Source organism: Marmota monax, unplaced genomic scaffold (assembly GCF_021218885.2).
Source record: "Marmota monax isolate L192 unplaced genomic scaffold, Marmota_monax_Labrador192_F-V1.1 WCK01_AAM20220418_F8-fsc00016, whole genome shotgun sequence".
Taxonomy (NCBI): Eukaryota; Metazoa; Chordata; class Mammalia; order Rodentia; family Sciuridae; genus Marmota; species Marmota monax.
The window spans coordinates 9,711,132-9,729,283 of NW_026695209.1; the positions used below are offsets into that span (position 1 = coordinate 9,711,132).

The 18,152-nt window shown below is 36.1% G+C and overlaps 1 pseudogene; it reads right to left on the bottom strand.

Annotated features, from left to right (window-relative positions):
• Nucleotides 1-421: 421 nt before the first annotated feature.
• On the bottom strand, nucleotides 422-7,848 carry LOC124083744 (transmembrane protein 87B-like; annotated as a pseudogene).
• Nucleotides 7,849-18,152: the final 10,304 nt, after the last annotated feature.

Below are 18,152 nucleotides of genomic sequence, written 5' to 3' on the forward strand. Positions count from 1 at the left end.
TTGACCTTGAAGTCTACTTTTTCTAGGCAGTTAAATGTGTTTTTATCATGAAATAGAAAATACCAAGATTATTTAAAACACTCAATTTCATTTTCCACAAGTTTTGCCAGTTCTGTGTCTGCCAGCTTGCCAGGTAAGCAGGGGGAGCCAGGTGGCCAGGTGTTCACTACCTGCAGAATCAGCAGTAGCACTTGTACCCATGGCCTGAGGGAGGGGACAGTAAAAGAGCACTTCTTTGGAAGTGACCATTAATATTTTTTTTCTATGTACTTGTGTTCTCTGAGATCAAAAAACCTAACTCCGTGATTTTATGTGCATGGCGATATTTACAAACATGGTCTTTTTTTAGATCAAAAAAAATGAAGGCAAATTAAACATAAACATCCATATGTTCCAGTGGTAAATCACATGAGTATACAAGTCAAAGCTCTCCCATTGCAATCAATTTTGAGGCTCTTACTTCAGTTAAATTATCAAATTTTACCATGAATTCTTCAACTTTCTCGTCTGAATCATGTATTAACATCATGAAGGCATATCTCATTATTTGCAGATGGTTTCCACAAAAACATTATAATAATAAGGATAAGTGAAAAAAAAGCTCCAAACTGCAACATCAAATCAGTATTCCATCCAATGTTTTTGGCATTTTGCAATTCCAAATATCTTAGTTGCCCACTCATAACCATTATAGAAGCCAAAACAGCAAAGATAAGAGTATTTGCAAGGTGCCTATATAATGATAATTCTACTGTGTTCATTTTACTACCTTCATAGTTTGAGCTAAACTTATAAAAACATAATTAGTGGAGTCAAGAATAACATCACCCAAACAACAGAACCACCAATGATTCACATCACACCTTAATATCTGCAAAGGCAAAGTAAAATAGTTCCAGTCCAACTCTGAGTACATGATAATTTTTTATTGGGGCTTCACAATACCATGACCAAGCTCCCCACGATCACAAGAAGTTAAGCCAATGTCCTCTTAGTCACAGATATCAGTAATAAACCTTGGATTGACAGTCCACTGCTGACTGCTGATGATATTTAGATATTCTGTGTAACAACTGCCTTTTCAAGCATTCTTAAGAAAATAATAGCTGCAATCCAGAATTGAACCTTTAATATACCTTTCCAGTAACCAGCAGACCACAAGGCCATATATTTGTGTGTGTGTGTGTGTGTACAAAAAAACCTAACTCCATGATTTTATGTACATGGTGATATTTACAAATATATATATAATTATATATATACATATGTATATATATATATATATATATATATATATATATATATATGGTGTATATACACACACACACTCATCACTTTGCAAAAAGTCATAAAGGCCAATCTGATGCAGAGATATATCCATGAAGCCCCATAATAGAAAGAGAAGCATTCAAATTCCAGCAGGTATCTACTGTTTCCATTGATGAAGCAATAATGATATAAAACCCATCTCCCTGAATTCCGGCTACGACATCTATTGATACTTATTATTTCTTTATATTCGATGAGGGAAACACCTGTAAAACATTAAATTATTACAATCCAGGATTTCGGGTTTTTTGTCATCTAACAATTAATGTTCTTGAAATAACAATAAAAGTCTTAATCAGCAAGAAGCTCATGTTTTGGGGACATATCTTCCAGCTGAGGATATCCTTTGTGACAGGTATAATTCTTCAAATGTCACTTTGTGACTAACTTCACAGGCCTGGAAAAACTGAGCAACTTAACAGGAAAGTTGATCTCAGGAGCAGGAAACACAGTTTTCCTAAATATCAAAGACACTGATCTGTGCTACAGCGCATGCAGGAAGCAGAAGGAGCCCCTCAGCAGCCTGAACTTGGGGTCTTAATTATCAGCTTCTTCAGTGTTACTCTTTAAGAGTGATGGGGTTTTCCCATGTATTTCTCAACAAATCACTGTAATATTTTTAATAGAATAAATTTCATTTCACATTATTGATTATTTTTTTAATTCACACATCCTTTTATGTAAGTAGTTTATATACTATGTTTTGGATATTATACATATCATTCATAAATAACAAATACCTACAAGAGACTGGGCATAAGTAGTTACATTTATCACAGATAGCTTTAGACTCTTCTGGTTTGATAGAATCCCTATATGCACTTTCCTTTAACATTTTTAAAAACACTAAATTGTTGGTTATTTTTTATGACATGGAGAATGTGGAAATGGAAAGTACAAAAATAATCTCCTTAATATTCTCTCAAGATCTAGGAGCCGGCAAATTACACTGACATGCATTGACTTTTGAAGTTTTCAAGTATTTGTAAAGGAAAAAAGTCCTCAGCTTTGGATGGTTTTCAGTCTTTTTTACTTTGTCAATTTGGTGACATTTCAGTGAGTAACCATGTCATTTTTATTCATTTTTCACGTAATATGGCTCTACCTTTATAAATGCCAGTTTCCTTCACTCCTGACTCTCCTATCACCTAGATAAGCCCAACTTCCTCTTAGTCCTCACAGATGAAAATCTCCTTAAACTTACACACATATGTATATGTGCATGTTCTTATATGCTGTACCCCAGCAATGTGCTTTCCTTTGTCTTTTTATGGTCTAAAAGAACAAGAACCCTGGTCTACCCCAATTTTTGTTTCTTTTCTTTCCTGAAGAAAATGTACCTCTTCCCTTTATTGATACTGCTATATCTAAGGAGTAGGAGTTTCTTAGAGGAAGGATTTCATTTGGGGCAGTTTTCTTGGAAATGGAGGGCACTCCTTTTATTGTGTATCTTAAAAGTGTTTATACTAGTATGCACTTTTATTTGGATTGTATATTTATTTAAATAGCCTAAAACAATATTTAGTGTTTCACTTATTGGCTCTTTAGGGGGTAGATCTCCAACATTTCTAGAAAACTTCCTTGGTATCTCTGCTATTTAATTATAAAAGGACTCAGACTTGGGGCTGGCTGTGATCATTTTGACCTGTGGGTTCTATTCAATTCTTCCTCATGGACAAGAGATGATCTTTCTGCCTTGGCCCTTGAGAGAAAGACCTGACAACTTACTGACCTTGCTAATTTTAGGGACAGCCTGTCTTTGGCTGCTGTGATAGATACTGCATAGTCCTAAGTCCTTACTGTCTCTGTCACATGCAATATGACCCACGTTAAAATGTGGCCATTTTAATATTGACTTTCCCCTTGTTATTTACTTCTGCTCATGTCAAATGTAGATTAAAATTGTGTGTATTGGATTTATCTAACAACTAAACCCGTGATGGGATTCTATGTAGAAAGAAGGGATTCTTTGTAGAAAGAAGTGCTTCTACATAGAAAGAGTGGTTACCTCCATTATAGTCTTAGCTCTACCATTTGAGTCTTGTTTCATGAACACAGTGAACATATAGCAAGTAAATTGGAATTTTTGTTGGAAATGATACTGAGAGATCTGAATGTGAAACTCTCAGGAATGTGTTTGATGGACCATGAGTGCCCTCCACAGGGTGCACTGAAGAATTTTTAAAATTGTTGTCTGTTTAATTTTCTTGAGTGTTCTGTCTAGGATCATTTCTGTATTAGAGAAAATTCATAAAGGCTTGAAAAGAAATTAAATTCCTTGATCTAATTTAGCAAAGGTTTAATCATTTAAGTGAGGAAGCAAAATGTCAATGCCAGCCCAAGTCTCACCCCCACTGTACATCATCCTGATGCATCCAATTGCTTGATAAGGAGCTTCTGAAAAATGCTGTTTTGGTTCTTAAACAACAGGTAATGGGTTTTTAATAGTTTATTTTTTCCTGCAGTTCTTTTATTAAGGAAATTGAGTTAACAGCACAAATGTTGGCAATTACTCTTATACTCCATGGCATTTGTTTGGAACTTGTACTTAATAAATCCACAGTAACATTTATACTTTCAAGACCGTTATTCTGAGCCCCTTGCTTAAATTCCTCATGAAATAGAGAGATCCTCTTCTGATTCTATGAACGGAATAATTGAGGTCAGAATTTCATCAAGAGATAGCAAAGATCTGACTATTCCCATATTTGTTCATTTTGGAAGTGAATAAGTTGAGATGAACAACAACCAAAAGAAATCATTACTAGACTCTATATCAAAGGAATAAACAACTTCCACATGAGAGGGAAATTCTTTCAGAACAAATAATTATTGCTCTATCAATTCCTTAGTGTCCATCTTGGAGAAAATGAACTGAGACAACAAGCAAATCAAAGCAAGGAGAACTCAAGGTTTTGATCAAAATGATTGTCAAAATAATCATCAAGACTATATTGTTGCTTTAAGACCACAAGCTGAGCAAAAACAGTCAATTTTTCTAAACTTTAAAGAAAGACTTACTGCAAAACAAGTACTGGGAAGACCTGGCATATTAAACATGAAGCAGCCAATAGAGTTTCACTCTCCATCAAGCTTGATCAGACCTGAGGACCAACAATACAGGAGCTCCTGAGGCCCAGGTTTGTTCCCTGAGCCCTTCATGAGGGCCACTTCTGCCACCACAAAACCACAAATGTTAACACCCAGAGGCTGGAGTGAGAGGAGCACTAATCTCACTTACCTTCCCTTGGTACAGTAGGTGTGTGTGCTTGTGATTGTAGCATGTTTAGATAGCCACAAATTCAGTTTTCTAAGCTGGAGAAGTACAAAGTCAAAACATGAAAATGATCAGTGGAAGAAACTTATCTCCATCATGGTTAATGAACCATTCATACTGACTTTAAAAATAACTTAAAAATTATGTTTTAGTTGATCTCACAATGACTGCTGGAATCATCCTATAAATTATTTTTTTTTTAAATTTGAGAATATTGGCTGTGTCTCCTAAGTATTAACAGTAGAAGAAACACTTCCTAAGGTATAGGGGATTGAGTCTTGGAGCTATACTATCTCAGAGATGATTTTAAAGAAAAGGAGTGAAGGTGGTTTACAACACCTCTATCCACAAATTATTAACCCAAACTCAGTAATTAATACCCCATCCTGACTTCAGGGGTGTGCAGTAATCTGGTAATTACTTCGTGTATACCCAGAAGGAGGTCATAGTGTGGCGACTGTAACATTGTCACAACTTGCTGTATACTTTGGTAAATACCAAAGTATAATAAAAGCACATTACTTTTCCTTTGGGCTAATTTTTCTACTGTTATATAAAAATCAGCATTATTTCCCTGGCCACACTTTTTAAAATATTTTCAATATCTTATAATGCCAGGATTTCGATTTAACAAATTACTACTCTCCTTCTTCCTCTTATTCCAACACCTTTATATAATGAATACTATATTTTGAGGTTATTTATAAAGAAATAGAGCTTTGGGGTCATATATTACATTTCAGTTTTGGATACTTCACTTATTTAGGTAGGAGAGTTAAGAAGAAGCCCTGGGAGTACTAGTAGGGAATTAAACACTGAGACATTTACCCCAATTTTACAATAATGAGATAAAGCAAAAGAAATCCTTGTCAATTTAATAGAAAAATCATCACTATAGAGAATTCTGCTGGCTTTGAACTTTACAGCAAGTCATGTTTATTACTTGATTAAATATTAATATGATTAGAGGTCATGCTCTTTGGTAAAATCCCATTAGTAACAGAGTAGAATAAAAACATTCAACTTCAGTATTTTTTTTTTGCAATACATTTAGAACTATGTGACCAACAGCTAAAAAGTGAAGACTTGAACTTGCATAATGAATCCATAGTCCAGAATCCAGCTATGATCATTATCACCAGAGAGAAAGAGACATTTGATGTGCAAGAAAAAAAAATAAGGGTTTAATTCTCCTGACAATCCAGACTGTGAAAAACCATATTTCAAACCTAAGTAGATCAAATTGCAGCTAAGTAAGTATATGTGTCTGTATTAACTAATCAACCATTATGATTATAAAGACTAATTAGGTAGAGTTGAATTGTGGCCTATCATAAACCAGTGATTAAATGATAAGATGGAATATTTGAAGACCTGACTCTATTAATAGCTCATCATGTGAATGTAGATGAATCACTGAGATTCTTGTTATGTCTTTTTTCTTTGTGTAACTTCTGGATAATGCCTCCCTGGACCCAATAGTTTCCGGACATTTTTAATAAAGACTATGTCACTCAAAATGAGTGAAGATTCAAGTAGAAAATATGAAAAATATTAATAAAAACTACAAAACAGTGTAAAAACTGCTTATCTGTGGTGTCACTGACACTTTTTATAAATACCAAAATATTGACTTAGCAACATTGAATTATTAGATAAAACATGTGAAGCAATTAAAGACTAAGCTGTCACATAAACCAATTTCTAGCTCAGTGATGATACTATGAGGCAGTAAGAGATCTGTTTAAATTGCTATTGTTAAAATTTCTCTATATTATGAGTAGACAACTTATTTTTTTATGAACTTTTCTACTTGAGCAATCATCCTTTGAATTTCTTTATGAGCAATGTTGTGGCATTGATTGAACACATTATCTGATGAACTGGTTATTACCCAGAATATAGACTATCAACTCTTAAAACCTATATTTTACTTATTAGAATCTAAGTTTAGATATCCAAAATGTTAAAAACAGGCATCTTTTAAAATAGGATTATATATTTCTCCTTTCATATACAGATGTCCCAAATGGAGGATTGGTCCAGGACCACCTGTGAACCCCTAAATCTATAGATGCTCAAGTCTCTTATATGAATTGGTATAGTATTTGCATATAACCCATCCATATCCCACTGTATACTATTAATCATCTGTGGATTATTTATAACATCTAATGTAATGTAAATTCCATGTGATAGTTGCTATACTGCACTGTTTAGGGAATAAGTATAAGAAGACGTCTGTACATCTTTAATACAGATGTATATTTTTCATCTGCAGTTGATTTTATCTGCAGATGCTGAGCCAATAGGTATGGAGAGTTGAAATGTGCAAATAAAAACCATTGTGAAAAAAAATACCTTCCTGTTCACTCATATTTTGAAACAAATGAATATGGATGAAATTTAACTATTAATAAGAAAAAAAATCACTACTGGTCTTCTACAAGTCAGAATCTGGGAATTTAAATTAATGAGATAGGCCTCTATGTTAAAACACTTCTAATTCAATTAAAATTGATGCCTCTTTCTAAATTGCATAGGGGAATGTTGTATTTCACATAGGAACTCTGTATCACACATACATCACATAGGAGTAATTTATGTCAGACCTTTTAACAAGCTGCTCTTTCAAAAGGAGGTTCAAGACTCCATAAAGCTGATTGACGGTCCTTGAGACTTCTTTCTTACATGTATCTATAACACAGGCATCCACTGTGCAAATTTCTCCACAAACCCGGCATTTATGTGTGAACTATATGCATCCTGAACTGATGACAACAGGGTATTTGTTGCACTTGGTTTCCAGGGAAATGACACTTCACAGAATCCCCACTTATGCTGCTCCATGTGAAGCTGCCTCAGAATCGCCTTCAAAGAGCCCTTGTCTCCATCTGTGAGCTGAGGGTAAAGTGCTGTGATGGCAGCTGCTAATGAGCTGACTCGCCTCCACCAGGGCAGGTCTAAATTTACTTCAGCTGTCCCCCTAGGGAACTGTCAACCAGGAATATGAGTGAGAGGAGGAGAAATCATTGCCCCTTCCCAGGAGCATGGCACTCACACGAACATACTTGCTAATTTGATAGTTACAATAAAGGATGGATAGTTACGGGGGAAAAAAATCCATGTACGTTTGCTGGTACTGCAATGTCAGCTAAGTGTTTGCCTCCTAACTTTTTCAGTGGCAGCTTCTCACTGACATGCTCACCGCATGAGCCTGTGACTCTCGTTTTGTCAGCCATGCTTGCTCCTAATTGCAGATCTCACATAAGGTACCCTTTTTTTTTTTTTTTTTAATTTTTTATTGTTGGCTGTTCAAAACATTACATAGTTCTTGATATATCATATTTCACAATTTGATTCAAGTGGGTTATGAGCTCCCATTTTTACCCCATATACAGATTGCAGAATCACATCAGTTACACATCCATTGATTTACATATTGCCATACTAGTGTCTGTTGTATTCTGCTGCCTTTCCTATCCTCTACTATCCCCCCTCCCCTCCCCTCCCCTCCCCTCCCCTCTTCTCTCTCTGCTCCCTCTACTGACATTCGTTTGTCCCCCTTATATTATTTTTCCCCTTCCCCTCACTTCCTCTTGTATGTACTTTTGTATAACTCTGAGGGTCTCCTTCCATTTCCATGCATTTTCCCTTCTCTCTCCCTTTCCCTCCCACCTATCATCCCTGTTTAATGTTAATCTTCTTCTCATGCTCTTCGACCCTACTCTGTTCTTAGTTACTCTCCTTATATCAAAGAAGACATTTGGCATTTGTTTTTTAGGGATTGGCTAGCTTCACTTAGCATAATCTGCTCTAATGCCATCCATTTCCCTGTAAATTCTATGATTTTGTCATTTTTTAATGCAGAGTAATACTCCATTGTGTATAAATGCCACATTTTTTTATCCATTCATCCATTGAAGGGCATCTAGGTTGGTTCCACAGTCTAGCTATTGTGAATTGTGCTGCTATGAACATTGATGTAGCAGTGTCCCTGTAGCATGCTCTTTTTAGGTCTTTAGGGAATAGACCAAGAAGGGGAATAGCTGGGTCAAATGGTGGCTCCATTCCCAGCTTTCCAAGAAATCTCCATACTGCTTTCCAAATTGGCTGCACCAATTTGCAGTCCCACCAGCAGTGTACAAGTGTACCCTTTTCCCCACATCCTCTCCAGCACTTGTTGTTGTTTGACTTCATAATGGCTGCCAATCTAACTGGAGTGAGATGGTATCTTAGGGTGGTTTTGATTTGCATTTCTCTGACAGCTAGAGATGGTGAGCATTTTTTCATGTACTTGTTGATTGATTGTATGTCCTCCTCTGAGAAGTGTCTGTTCAGGTCCTTGGCCCATTTGTTGATTGGGTTGTTTGTTCTCTTATTGTCTAATTTTTTGAGTTCTTTGTATACTCTGGATATTAGGGCTCTATCTGAAGTGTGAGGAGTAAAGATTTGTTCCCAGGATGTAGGCTCTCTATTTACCTCTCTTATTGTATCTTTTGCTGAGAAAAAACTTTTTAGTTTGAGTAAGTCCCATTTGTTGATTCTAGTTATTAACTTTTGTGCTATGGGTGTCCTATTGAGGAATTTGGAGCCCGACCCCACAGTATGTAGATCGTAGCCAACTTTTTCTTCTATCAGACAGCGTGTCTCTGATTTGATATCAAGCTCCTTGATCCATTTTGAATTAACCTTTGTGCATGGCGAGAGAAAGGGATTCAGTTTCATTTTGTTGCATATGGATTTCCAGTTTTCCCAGCACCATTTGTTGAAGATGCTATCCTTCCTCCATTGCATGCTTTTAGCCCCTTTATCAAATATAAGGTAGTTGTAGTTTTGTGGATTGGTTTCTGTGTCCTCTATTCTGTACCATTGGTCCACCCGCCTGTTTTGGTACCAGTACCATGCTGTTTTTGTTACTATTGCTCTGTAGTATAGTTTGAAGTCTGGTATCGCTATACCGCCTGATTCACACTTCCTGCTTAGCATTGTTTTTGCTATTCTGGGTCTTTTGTTTTTCCATATGAATTTCATGATTGCTTTCTCTATTTCTACAAGAAATGCCGTTGGGATTTTGATTGGCATTGCATTAAACCTATAGAGAACTTTTGGTAATATCGCCATTTTGATGATGTTAGTTCTGCCTATCCATGAACAGGGTATATTTTTCCATCTTCTAAGATCTTCTTCTATTTCTCTCTTTAGGGTTCTGTAGTTTTCATTGTATAAGTCTTTCACCTCTTTTGTTAGGTTTATTCCCAAGTATTTTATTTTTTTTGAAGATATTGTGAATGGAGTGGTTGTCCTCATTTCCATTTCAGAGGATTTGTTGCTGATATACAGGAATGCCTTTGATTTATGCGTGTTGATTTTATATCCTGCCACTTTGCTGAATTCATTTATTAGCTCTAATAGTTTCTTTGTAGAGCCTTTTGGGTCTGCTAGGTATAGAATCATGTCATCTGCAAATAGTGATAATTTAAGTTCTTCTTTTCCTATTTTGATGCCTTTAATTTCTTTCGTCTGTCTAATTGCTCTGGCCAGTGTTTCGAGAACTATGTTGAACAGAAGTGGTGAGAGAGGGCATCCCTGTCTTGTTCCAGATTTTAGAGGGAATGCCTTCAATTTTTCTCCATTCAGAATGATGCTAGCCTGAGGCTTAGCATAGATTGCTTTTACAATATTGAGGAATGTTCCTGTTATCCCTAGTTTTTCTAGAGTTTTGAACATAAAGGGATGCTGTACTTTGTCGAATGCTTTTTCCGCATCTATCGAGATGATCATATGATTCTTATTTTTAAGTCTATTGATGTGGTGAATAACATTTATTGATTTCCGTATATTGAACCAGCCTTGCATCCCAGGGATGAATCCTACTTGATCATGGTGCACAATTTTTTTGATAAGATTTTTATCCGAGTGGCCAGAATTTTATTGAGGATTTTTGCATCTAGGTTCATTAGAGATATTGGTCTGTAGTTTTCTTTCTTTGAAGTGTCTTTGTCTGGTTTAGGTATCAGGGTGATGTTGGCCTCGTAGAATGAATTTGGAAGTTCTCCCTCTTTTTCTATTTCCCGAAGTAGCTTGAAGAGTATTGGTATTAGTTCCTCTTTAAAGGTTTTGTAAAACTCTGCTGTATACCCATCCGGTCCTGGGCTTTTCTTAGTTGGTAGTCTTTTGATGGTTTCTTCTATTTCCTCAATTGATATTGGTCTGTTTAGGTTGTCTATATCCTCCTGACTCAATCTGGGCAGATCATATGACTTAAGAAATTTATCTATGCCTTCACTATCTTCTAATTTATTGGAGTATAAGGATTCAAAATAATTTTTGATTATCTTCTGTATTTCTGAAGTGTCTGTTGTGATATTGCCTCTTTCATCCCGTATGTTAGTAATTTGAGTTCTCTCTCTTCTTCTCTTCGATAGCATGGCTAAGGGTCTGTTGATTTTGTTTATTTTTTCAAAGAACCAACTTTTAGCTTTGTCAATTTTTTCAATTGTTTCTTTTGTTTCGATTTCATTAATTTCAGCTCTGATTTTAATTATTTCTTGCCTTCTACTTCTTTTGCTGTTGTTTTGCTCTTCTTTTTCTGGGATTTTGAGATGAAGTATGAGATCATTTATTTGTTGGTCTTTTCTTTTTTTAAGGAATGAACTCCAAGCAATGAATTTTCCTCTTAGAACTGCTTTCAATGTGTCCCATAGATTCCAATATGTTGTGTCTGTGTTTTCATTAATCTCTAAGAATTTTTTAATTTCTTCCTTGATGTCTTCTATAACCCATTGATCGTTCAGTAACCTATTGTTCATTCTCCAAGTGATGTATTCTTTTCCCTTCCTTGTTTTATCATTGATTTTCAGTTCCATTCCATTATGATCAGATAGGATGCATGGTATTATCTCTACTCCTTTATATTGTCTAAGAGTTTCCCTGTGACATAATATATGATCTATTTTTGAGAAGGATCCATGTGCTGCTGAGAAAAAAGTGTAACTGCTTGATGTTGGGTGGTATATTCTATATATGTCAATTAAGTCTAGGTTATTAATTGTGTTATTGAGTTCTATAGTTTCCTTATTCAACTTTTGTTTGGAAGATCTGTCCAGTGGTGATAGAGGTGTGTTGAAGTCTCCCATGATTATTGTATGGTGGTCTATTAGACTCTTGAACTTGAGAAGAGTTTGTTTGATGAACATAGCTGCACCATTGTTTGGGGCATATATATTTATGATTGTTATGTCTTGTTGGTGTATGGTTCCCTTGAGCAGTATGTAGTGTCCCTCTTTATCCCTTTTGATTAACTTTGGCTTGAAATCTATTTTATTTGATATGAGTATGGATACTCCTGCTTGTTTCCGAAGTCCATATGAGTGATATGATTTTTCCCAGCCTTTCACCTTCAGCCTATGTATGTCTTTTCCTATCAAATGCGTCTCCTGTAGGCAGCATATTGTTGGGTCTTGTTTTGTGATCCATTCTACTAGCCTGTGTCTCTTGATTGGTGAGTTTAAGCCATTAACATTTAGGGTTATTATTGAGATATGGGTTGTTCTTCCAGCCATATTTCTTTATTTATGTTACTAAACATGGTTTGTTTTCCTCTTTGATTATTTTCCCCCCTTTAGTGTCCTACCTCCCACTGTTGGTTTTCATTGTTATTTTCCATTTCCTCTTCCTGTAATGTTTTGCCAAGGATGTTTTGAAGAGATGGTTTTCTAGCTGCAAATTCTTTTAACTTTTGTTTATCGTGGAAGGTTTTAATTTCATCTTCCATCCTGAAGCTTAATTTCGCTGGAAACACAATTCTTGGTTGGAACCCATTTTCTTTCAGTGTTTGAAATATGTTATTCCAGGATCTTCTAGCTTTCAGAGTCTGTGTTGAAAGATCAGCTGTTATCCTGATTGGCTTACCCCTAAATGTGATCTGCTTCCTTTCTCTTGTAGCTTTTAAAATTCTCTCCTTATTCTGTATGTTGGGCATCTTCATTATAATGTGTCTAGGTGTGGGTCTCTTATGATTTTGCACATTCGGCGTCCTGTAGGCTTCTAGGATTTGGGGTTCTGTCTCATTCTTCAAGTCTGGGAAGTTTTCTCGTATTATTTCATTGAATAGATTGCTCATTCCTTTGGTTTGAAACTCTGTCCCTTCCTGTATCCCAATGACTCTTAAATTTGGTCTCTTGATGTTATCCCATATTTCTTGGATGTTCTGCTCATGGTTTCTTAACAGTCTTGCTGAGCTGTCTATGTTCTTTTCAAGTTGAAATACTTTATCTTCAATGTCTGATGTTCTGTCTTCTAAGTGTTCTACTCTGCTGGTAGTATTCTCAATTGAGTTTTTAAGTTGGCTTATTGCTTCCTGCATTTCTAGGATTTCTGTTTGTTTGTTTTTTATAACCTCTATTTCCCTGTATAGTTGATCTTTTGCTTCTTGGATTTGTTTATGTAATTCATTGTTGAAGTGATCTTTCATTGTCTGATTTTGCTGTCTGATGTCTTCCTTGAGACTCCAGATCATCTGAAGCATGTATATCCTGAATTCTTTATCTGACATTCCATCTGCTGCAGCTATTACCTCTTCTAACGTTGAGTTGACCTGCAATGCTTGTGGTCCTTTCTTTCCTTGTCTCTTCATACTGTTCGCGTTCCTTTCTACTTGGTGAAACTGTTGTGCTATTGAATTTTCCCCCTATATATTTATATTGGTCTTGTATAGTTGCAAAGTCTCCCTCGCAGGCGCGGGCGGCGGCTCTGTCCCTCTGCGGGCCGCTAGGCTTGTTCTGTCGGTGGTCACAGTTCTGTCTACTCTGCAGGCGCAGGCAGCGGCACTGCCCCTCTGCAGGCCTCTGGGGCTGTACTGCCAATGGGTCTCAGGTGCGCCTACCTTGCAGGCGTGGGGGGGGGGCGGCTCTACCCTTCCTCAGGCCACTGGGCCTGTTCTGTCTCTTGGTTGCAGGTCTGGCCTGCTCTGATGGTGGTCACAGTTCCGTCTACCTTGCAGGCGCTGGGGGGAGGGGGCGGCTCTGCCTCTCAGCAGGTCGCTGCTCCTCTTCTGCTGGTGGGTTGCAGGCCTGCCTACCTTGCAGGAGTGATTGGAAGCTCTGTCCCACCGCGGGCCACTGGGCCTTTTCTGTCGGTGGTCACAGTTCCCCTACCTGGCAGACGCGGGGGGTGTGGGGCGGCTCTGCCCCTCAGCAGGCCGCTGGGCCTGCTCCATGCATGGTCACAGTTCCCTCTACTTTGCCGGCACAGGGGGAGGGGGCGGCTCAGCCTCTCAGCAGGCCGCTGCTCCTCTTCTGCCGGTGGGTCACAGGCCCGCCTACCTTGCAGGAGTGATTGGAAGCTCTGTCCCGCCGCGGGCCACTGGGCCTTTTTAAGGTACCCTTTTCTGAGACCTATGTTGCCTTGATCCTAAACTGCATTTGACAATGAAGAATTTGAACACAAGATACTAGAAACATAAGACATATGTTCAATATTAATTGTTGAAGACTTTTTTTTTTTTTTTTTTTTGGCAATACTCATCAGTCAGCTACTGTCATGAGAGAATTAATGGCATATAAGCTTTACTGTGAAGCAGGACCATAACCACGTTAATTGAGAAGTTCTGATTCTCAGAGACGACGTGATACACTCTGCTGAGATTGGAAAAAAATGAACAAATAGTATGCTTTGGGCCTCATATTTTGAGGATTGTTATACTCCACTTGGAGGTACATTTCAAAATGCTATGACGGACATAGCAGGGATCATGAACTGAACAGAATTTTATGAATATAAGAGTTTGTTGGGATGAACCCAACTACTATATATAACTATAAAGCTTTAATTTAAAAAGTAATAACAATGAAAAATACATAAAATAACAGGCAATATATACTCTAATAAGGGAGGTACTGTTCACCTCTGACCCAACCTACAGAAGGTGAGACCATTGGTGTTACTTGAATTGTACCCTCATTTATATCTCTGCTATAACTCCTCTGACTTCTTGTCTCTTACTGAAAATGCACATTATAATTGGCTATGGTTTATGTTATTCAATTAGGAGAAAATGGTGGTGAGGTTCAGATTATTTAGGATCAACAGAATCAATTCAGTTCGTGAAGCAAACTTGAAGGAGACAACAGAGTACTTGGCATGATATAAGATCATGAAGAGTATGTGGAGATAATGTGGAGATTGTACATTTCTATGTGAGTATGTGTATGTGCCCAGGTACAATCAAATACAGAATTTTTAGTTTTGGAATTACGTTGTAGTAAAATCATAATAAAAGAAGAATATTTATTTACCATATAACTGGATAGTAATTCTGATAACTCCATAGTTAGCAACTGTAACAAGTAGAAATATAAGCCAGCATTAGGATGTATCTGAAAGACAGGATGAAAGGTGAATGAAATAAAAATTCCTAAAAGTCAATCAAAGTATTTACAAAGATGGAAAAGAAAGCCATTTATGGGGAGAAAGAGAAAAAAAAAAAAAAAACTTCCAACAAGTGTTATCTCTCCCTTTTGACCTTTAAATTTTATGCTTTCTCCAGTACCCAACATTGCATTGAGAGAAGAAATTACAGGTTCCCAATAAAAAAGGATGTAAAGATGTTCAGTGAGGCTCACAACTGTCGATCAAGTCATTGATAACTTCCAGTAGAATTAAAGTTAATGCTCTGAAGTGAGGTTCTTTCTGAGAAAGACCATATACAAACTCCTTGATCATTCTCCTAACTGAAAAAGATAAAGAATATACACAAAGGGAATTTTGAAGAAATGGAAAATGCTGACATCCACAAAAACTGTCATAAAAGTATTTGTCATGCATATTTCATCAGCAGATATCATCTTTACCTTTCTCTACACATGCTCTTTCCTCATTTATTCACATAAAGTGCTTACTTTTCTATACCAAAAAAAAAATGACTTCTGCCCTTTACACCCCTTTGACACTTTATTCTTCTTTATTTGAATCCTTTCCTACTGTTTAGTTTCAATCTGCCCAACTGTACAATCTAGGAGGAAATCAATCATGTCCTATTGATCCAAATGTCTGTATGGAAAATAGATAAACAAATAATGCATTTCTAATGCATGCTTTAATAGAATTAGAAATGATATTTCTTAGTCAAATCTCTCTAAGGAAGATCACTCAAAAATATTTTATTGCTCTGCCAACAGGAGGTGAATATGGTCAAATACATGCACAGATGTTACCTGAGTGCCCTGGGAAATGTAACTCCATATTAATTACTAAATGTTTGCCATTATGAATACTTCTACTGAGATGATTTTAACATAAAAGTATCTGTCCCGTGTATCTATTATTCTATGAAATTCTAAGAGAATTGAATTGGACAATAGTAGAACATATGTCATTGAAGAAATGAGTAGGAAATTTAGGAATGAAGTATCCTTGCTGTTACTTAAATGTTATTTATCTGAAATATAGATAAATATGTCAATGATAACTTTTGAACCGTGGTTGGCATCTGAAGAAATAGGATCCAAACAAAGTTTGATAATCAGAGTCTACCGAGAAAATCAAGAGTAATATGTCATTAAATCAAGAATAATATGACACCCGATAATTACATATATTTGCACAAATTATTGCTCTGAAAGTACCTACATTCAAGAATGTCTGAGTTTCCAAGCACTGGGGGAAGGTTCTGGATTGTTGAAGCCTTTTGGGATGAGTTCAGCAAAATAACTCACTGCCCTGTAGTAAAAATATCTTTCAAGACCAGGAGATTCTGACACTTGTGAATATCTTCTCTGCAGTCTTTCAGGCTGGTTAGCTTGGCATTGGTTCTGTCTGGAGCTTAGGAGTCTCTTTCTATTCCCCCAAACCAGGAAGTTCAGTGTCTGTGTCCCTCCCCACTTCAATTACTTCAACAGTTTCTGAGTGGTAGCTCCAAGGCCTAAACTAACCCATAGTCTCACTTTTGTGCTGTTTGATTCAGAAAAACAAATGGTTTTTAAAAATTGAGAAGCTTCATATAAAGGCCCAGTTTCCAGTTACTTTTTTAAAAAATCTTAAGAAGATATAGCAACACTGAGACTATCTGTGGTTGAGAAAAGCAAGACTCTACTCTGGACATTTATTTGCTAATTCAACAAAATCCCCATCACTACTTGTTGTCCAATATCTGTCCCAATTTGTAATTTAGGTAATTGATTCTGACTGGCCTCTTGAGGAAGTTCAATTTTGTGCTTTCAACTTCTTAATCTTCTAGTTTTTCAAGCTTATAAATCAACTTAATTTCTACTTCTTAATTTTGTTTTTTTTGTATCTGGAAAAATTTGCTTCAATCTGCTTTAGTTCTGTATTACCAGGAAGTTTTTAAAACATTTACATTTCTCAGAGAATTATTGGGAAAAAAAAAACAACACTATTTTCCTAACTGGACTAAAATATACCTTGAAATGTGAAAGAGAAAGATCAAACACTTGTAGTTTTTGTTGTTACTTGCTATAAGTTATCCATTTTATTATAGCTGAGATTGTTAGGTCTGGTATATCAAAAAAATTGCAGAATGTTAAAATAACATTAGAAAATAGTGCACCGTAAAAGACTGTGTAATAAAAGCTAAGATGGTTATACTTACAAGGTAAAGAATTTTGGTGTGGCAAAACATTTATGGTACAGTTAATGGAATAACAGTTATGTCATTTACTTACTAATAATTTCTGGAGTTTAGATTCCAACATCACTACCTACTAAGTGCTGGTTATTAGATAGGTGGGTGAAAAGGAAAAAAATGCATTATGATCTCACTAAAAGCTCAGTGTAATATTGAACATCCTGGTATACACAAAGATGATGAATTAAAAATACCTTAATATCCACAAATATATAATTATTTTTAGTGGCAGCAAAACATAAAGAAATTGAGATACTTATAAATTGCTTCCTTTTAACATATTTGAAGCTGAAAACTGATAAAGAACTCAGTGGTAGATGGTTTTGTGTTAACTAGTTTTCAGAGCCATTTATGCCTAGATTACCCAAGCAAGTATAACCACATGACTTCTGCTTCTTGAACTGAATGATTTCTCTCATTTAAATACCATTTATTTACCTGTTTAACATACCTCATTTAACAAAGATTCTACAACAGGAATAGCCAATGTTTATTGTATCTTAATCAAAATTTAGGTCAAAATCTTAAATGAGCACAGGAGAATTTCTAGGATTTGTAGGATTTTTGGTCACATTATTAATATTAATGCAGGAAAATAGTAACTTAAAACTTATCTGTGTTCATTGCTTCTTTCCGTTATAACAATGTGCATTGAAGTAATAGGTACTAAAAGAGAATAATGCATATTCTTTCCATTCATCTGCTTTAGCTGTGTTTGGAATCTCTAAGGAATCTCAACATATAATAGTAATCTTTCTTGACCAGGTACTGAATAAATTCAAGAAATGAGCAAACAAACAAAACAGCAATGAAAGAAGTAAAAAACATTACCTCTGTAACTGACAATGACAGTTTGAAGTATTAACATTCTGTGACAGCCCAATGGAACACTGGACTGAA